Genomic DNA, 6,430 nt, shown 5'->3' with positions numbered 1-6,430 from the left:
GCGAGTGGAAGGCAATCTGCTCCAAGTCAAAACTCACCCGTGCCGGGCAGCAGCGGCACGCGAGAGAGTCGAGGGCGGAGACCCGTTTACTGTGTGGAAGGAGTCCATCTGTATTTTTACCAAGCAAACTCTAAGGATCCACTACCGGAACGACTGCAGATGGAGGTGAGGTGTTCTGGGAGAGTTGTGTTCATGGCGTCGCTATGGCTGGGAGACGACTCGATGGTGTTAGACAAAATTTAAGTGCTTACTCTGCGCCAGGCTCTGAACTAAGCACTGGGGTGGTGGATACAAGCAAATCGGGTTGGGCGCAGTCCCTGTCCCTCATGGGGCTCACAGTCTAAATCCCCGTTTTACAGATGATGGAACTGAGGCCAAGAGAAGTGAAGTGACTTGTTCGAGGTCACACAGCAGACAAATGGTGGAGCCGGTATTAGAACCCAGGACTTTCCAACTTCCAGGCCCACGCTCTATCCACTACGCCATGCTGCTTCTCTAGTTTGTCTCCTCCCGCATGTGCTGCTTCCGCCCTAGAACTCCCTCTCCCTTCTCTGCCCACTCTGCCCACCATCATGTCCTTATTCATTCGTTCCATTCATTAAGTAGTATTTATTGAGCGCTTACTATGTGCAGAGCACTGTACTAAGCGCTTGGAAAGTACAATTGGCTACAGATAGAGACAATCCCTGCCCAGTGACGGGCTTCCAGTCTAATAAAAAACATTTCTTTCAAGAGGCCTTTCCTGATTAAGCCCTCATTTCCTCTTCTCTCACTCCCTTCTGCATTGCCCTTTGACAATCTTTATTCACCCCTCCCTCAGTCCTAGGGCACTTATGTGCATATCCATAATTTATTTATTTATATTCACATCTGTCTGTTGCTCTAGGCCATACACTCACTGTGGACAAGGAAACGTGTCTACTAAGTCTGTTATAGTCTACTCTCCCAAGCACTTACTACAGCGCTCTGCACACGGTAAGTGCTCAATAAATACGAGCGATTGATTGAAGAGAGAGATAGAGGTGGAGTAGGGTGGGAGGAAGCATGTGGGGAAAAAAGGAGGGAAGAAAAAAGAAGGAGAAGGGGGAAGAGGAAGAAGGGTAAATCGGGGAAGGGAAAAGGGGGAGAAGGAAGAAGTGGGGTAAAAAAGGGCAAGGGGAGGAAAAGCGGAGGGGTAGAGAAGAAGAGGAAGTGGAAAGAAATCAATCATATTTATTGAGCAGTTACTGTGAGCAGAGCACTGCATTAACCCCTTGGAAGAGTTCAATATAACGGAGGTGGTTGGCTTGTTCAAAAAGAAACAGGGAGAAGAATAGTAACAATAATAATTGTGGCCTTTACTAAGCATTTAATAGGAGTTAAGTCCTGGGGCAGATAATAATGTTGGCATTTGTTAAGCGCTTACTATGTGCCGAGCACTGTTCTAAGCGCTGGGGGAGATACAAGGTAATCAGGTTGTCCCACGTAGGGCTCACAGTCTTTATCCCCATTTTACAGATGAGGGAACCGAGGCACAGAGAAGTTAAGTGACTTGCCCAAGGTCACACAGCCGATAAGTGACGGAGCTGGGATTAGAACCCATGACCTCTGACTCCCAAGCCCGGGCTCTTTCCACTGAGCCACGCTGTTTCTCATGCCGCTGCTTCTCAGATGCAAGTTGTCAGATTGGATGCAGTCCCTATTCCAAGCAGGGCTCAGAGTTCATTTCATTTCCATTTTTTGGTTGAGGAAACGGGTCCAGAGAGGTTGAATGACTTGCCCAAAGTCACACAGCAGGCCACTGGCAGAAGTAGAACCTAGATCTCCTGACGCCCAGTCAGTCACATGCTCTTTCCAATATATCAAGCTTCCTCTGTGAAAGAGGAGGAAGAGGGAGAAGAAGGAAGAGAAAAGGGAGAGAGAGACCGTAAGCTCGCCGTGGGCAGGGAATGTGTCTACCGATTGTTGTACTGGAAAACAGCATAGTGCAGTGGGTAGAGCACGGCCTGGGAGACAGAAGGTCATGAATTCGGGAATCAGAAGGTCATGAGTTCTAATCCCGGCTCTGCCGCTTGTCGCTGTGTGACCTTGGGCAAGTCGCTTTACTTCTCTGTGCCTCAGTGACCTCATCTGTAAAATGGGGCTTGAGACTGCGAGCCCCGCGTGGGACAGGGAATGTGTCCAACTGGATTTACTTGTACCCACCCCAGCTCTTAGTACAGAGCCTGGCACACACATTGTGGTATAATTTCATTCATTATTTCGGAAGTTTTCTTCTTTTTAGGTTTCTTCTGAGCTTTTTATCATTACAGCCTAGTGATAACCTGCGTTAACCAAAAAATGAATCTAAGTTCAACAATGAGTACATTTCTTAATATCTTATATTACCCACTGGCACATAGTATGCACTTAACAAATACTACTATTATTATTATTATTTTTGTATTCTCCCAAACATTTAGAACAGTGTTCTGCACAGAGCAAGCGCTCAATAAACATGACTAATCTAAGTTCAACAATAAGTTTATTTCTTAATATCTTATATTACCCACTGGCACATAGTATGCACTTAACAAATGCTAGGGAAGCAGCGTGGCTGAATGGAAATAGTCTGGGCTTGGGAGCCAGAGGTCATGGGTTCGAATCCCGTCTGCCATTTGGCAGCTGTGTGACTGTGAGCAAGTCATTTCACTTCTCAGTGCCTCAGTTACCACATCTGGAAAATGGGGATTAACTGTGAGCCTCACGTGGGACAACCTGATGACACTGTATCTACCCTAGTTCTTAGAACAGTGCTCTGCACAGAGTAAGTGCTTAACAAATACCAACATTATTATTATGGAACCGAGTCTGCAGGGCCCAGGTTCTAATCCAGACCCCGCCACTTATTAATGATAATAATGATAATGTTGGTATTTGTTAAGCGCTTACTATGTGCCGAGCACCGTTCCAAGCGCTGGGGTAGATACAGGTTAATCAGGTTGTCCCACGTGAGGCTCACAGTCTCAATCCCCATTTTACAGATGAGGGAACTGAGGCACCGAGAAGTCAAGTGACTTGCTCAAAGTCACACAGCTGACAGGTGGCGAAACTGGGATTAGAACCCATGACCTCTGACTCCTAAGCCCATGCTGCTGAGCCATGCTGCTTCACTTGTCTGCTGTGTGACCTTGGGCAAGTCATTTCATTTCTCTGGGCCTCAGTTACCTCATTTGTAAAATGGCGATTCACTACCTGTTCTCCCTCCTAATAGACTGTAAGTCCCTTGTGGGACTTGATTATCTTTTATCTACCCCAGCGCTTAATACTACCGTGGCTCAGTGGAAAGAGCACGGGCTTTGGAGTCAGGGCTCATGAGTTCGAATCCCAGCTCTGCCACTTGTCGGCTGTGTGACTGTGGGCAAGTCACTTAACTTCTCTGTGCCTCAGTTCCCTCATCTGTAAAATGGGGATTAAGACTGTGAGCCCCACGTGGGACAACCTGATTCCCCTATGTCTACCCCAGCGCTTAGAACAGTGCTCGGCACATAGTAAGCGCTTAACAAATACCAACATTATTATTATTATTAATACAGTGTTTGGTACATAGTAGGCATTCGAATCCCGGCTCTCCCACTTGTCAGCTGTGTGACTGTGGGCAAGTCACTTAACTTCTCGGTGCCTCAGTGACCTAATCTGTAAAATGGGGATTAAGATTGTGAGCCTCACGTGGGACAACCTGATGACCTTATATCTACCTCAGTGCTTAGAACAGTGCTCTGCACACAGTAAGTGCTTAACAAATACCAACCTTATTTAACAAATACTAGTATTATTATTATCAGGCTAATCGCCAGTCTTTTTGGTACTTATTAAGCGCTTACTATGACCCAAGCAGATTAGTCTACTGTGAGCCCGGCACTGGGCAGGCACTGTCTCTATCTGTTGCCGAATTGTGCATTCCAAGCGCTTAGTACAGTGCTCTGCACATAGTAAGCGCTCAATAAATACTATTGAATGAATGAATACTGAGCAACGGGTTAGATAAAAGATGTTCAGGGTGGAGACAGTCCCGGTGCCACATGAGACTCACAGTCAAAGTAAGAGAGAGAAGGATTTAATCCCTATTTTGCCGATGAGGAAACTGAGGCACAGAAAAGTTAAGTAACTTGCCCACGGTCACACAGCAGACAAGTAGCAGAGCCAGGATTAGAACCCAGGTCCTCTGGCTCCCGGGCCCGTGCTCTTTCCCCTAAGCCACGCTGCTTCCCATTTTTGTGATCATCCTGCCAGGTTTGGGAGTTCTGATTCCATTATCCGTGGCTCAGTGGAAAGAGCCCGGGCTTGGGAGTCAGAGGTCGTGGGTTCGAATCCCGGCTCTGCCACCTGTCAGCTGTGTGACCGTGGGCATGCCACTTCACTGCTCTGTGCCTCAGTGACCTCATCTGTAAAATGGGGATGAAGACTGTGAGCCTCAAGTGGGACAACCTGATGACCCCGTATCTCCCCCAGCGCTTAGAACAGTGCTCTGCACATAGTAAGCGCTTAACAGATACCAACATTATTATCCCTTGCACTCCTGGCACCTGATAGAGACTGATGCCTCCTGGTGAACCGTTTAACTTTTTGTGGTAGAAGGAGAGAGAGAAGGCATTTTTGAGTGCCTTCAAATTTATCCTTTCCTGCCTCAACTCTGCCCTCTCCTCCGCCAGGCAAAACTTCTTCTCCTCCCTCATCGACAGCCATGCCCGTCACCCCCGCCGACTGTTCCGGACCTTTAACTCTCTCCTTAGGCCCCCTGTTCCTCCCCCTCCCCCATCTCTCACCCCCAATGATCCGGCCACCTATTTCCTCACGAAAATCAACACGATCAGGTCTGAGCTCCCCAGAGTCACCCCTCCGCCTCTCCCCTCCCCCCCACCGACCCCCTCCTCTACTTTCCCATCCTTCCCTGCAGTATCCTCAGAGGAGATCTCCTCCCTCCTCGCGAGTGCCACCCCCTCCACCTGCGCCTCGGACCCCATTCCCTCTCACCTTATTAAAACCGTCGCCCCTGCCCTCCTCCCTTCCTTAACTTCTATTTTTAACCACTCGATCTCCAATGGCTCCTTCCCCTCTGCCTTCAAACACGCCCACGTCTCCCCCATCCTAAAAAAACCCATTCTCGACCCCACTTCCAGTTTTCGCCCTATCTCCCTACTACTCTTCCTTTCCAAAATCCTAGAACGAGTCGTCTACAATCGCTGCTTAGAATTCCTTAACTCCCATTCTCTCTTGGACTCCCTCCGATCTGGCTTCCGTCCCCTCCGCTCTACCGAGACCGCTCTCTCTAAGGTCACCCGTGACCTCCTTCTTGCCAAATCCAATGGCTCCTACTCCATTCTGATCCTCCTCGACCTCTCTGCTGCCTTTGACCCCGTCGACCATCCCCTCCTCCTCCATACCTTATCTCACCTTGGCTTCACGGACTCCGTCCTCTCCCGGTTCTCCTCTCACCTCTCTGGCCGGTCCTTCTCGGTCTCCTTCGCTGGCGCCTCCTCCCCCTCCCATCCTTTAACTGTCGGAGTTCCTCAAGGGTCAGTCCTCGGCCCTCTTCTGTTCTCCATTTACACTCACTCCCTCGGGGAACTCATTCGCTTTCACGGCTTCGACTACCATCTCTACGCAGATGACACGCAGATCTACATCTCCGCCCCTGTCCTCTCCCCCTCCCTTCGGGCTCGCGTCTCCTCCCGCCTCCGGGACGTCTCCACCTGGATGTCGGCCCGCCACCTAAAACTCAACGTGAGCGAGACCGAGCTCCTCATCTTCCCTCCCGAACCCGTTCCTCTCCCGGACTTCCCTATCACCGTGGATGGCACGACCGTCCTTCCCGTCTCTCGGGCCCGCGATCTCGGTGTCATCCTTGACTCGTCTCTCTCGTTCACCCCACGCGTCCTATCCGTTACCGAGACCTGCCGGTCTCACCTTTACAATATCGCCAAGATCCACCCTTTCCTCTCCACCCAAACGGCTACCTTACTGCTACGGGCTCTCCTTATATCCCGGCTAGACTTACCGTGTCAGCCTTCTCTCTGATCTCCCTTCCTCCTCTCTCGCCCCGCTCCAGGCTATTCTTCACTCCGCTGCCCGGCTCATCTTCCTGCAGAAACGATCTGGGCACGTCACTCCCCTTCTTAAACAACTCCAGTGGTTGCCTATCGACCTCCACTCTAGGCTTCGAGGCTCTCCATCACCTTGCCCCTTCCTACCTCTCCTCCCTTCTCTCTTTCTACCGCCCACCCCGCACGCTCTGCTCCTCTGCTGCCCACCTCCTCACCGCCCCCCGTTCTCGCCTATCCCGCCGTTGACCCCCGGGCCACGTCCTCCCGCGGTCCCGGAACGACCTCCCTCCTCACCTCCACCAAACCGATTCTCTTCCCCTCTTCAAAACCCTACTTACAACTCACCTCCTCCAAGAGGCCTTCCCAGA

The sequence above is a fragment of the Ornithorhynchus anatinus genome, chromosome 3 (genome assembly GCF_004115215.2).
Source record: "Ornithorhynchus anatinus isolate Pmale09 chromosome 3, mOrnAna1.pri.v4, whole genome shotgun sequence".
Lineage (NCBI taxonomy): Eukaryota > Metazoa > Chordata > Mammalia > Monotremata > Ornithorhynchidae > Ornithorhynchus > Ornithorhynchus anatinus.
The sequence above is the reverse complement of the archived record's forward strand: the minus strand, read 5'-3'. Positions refer to the sequence as shown.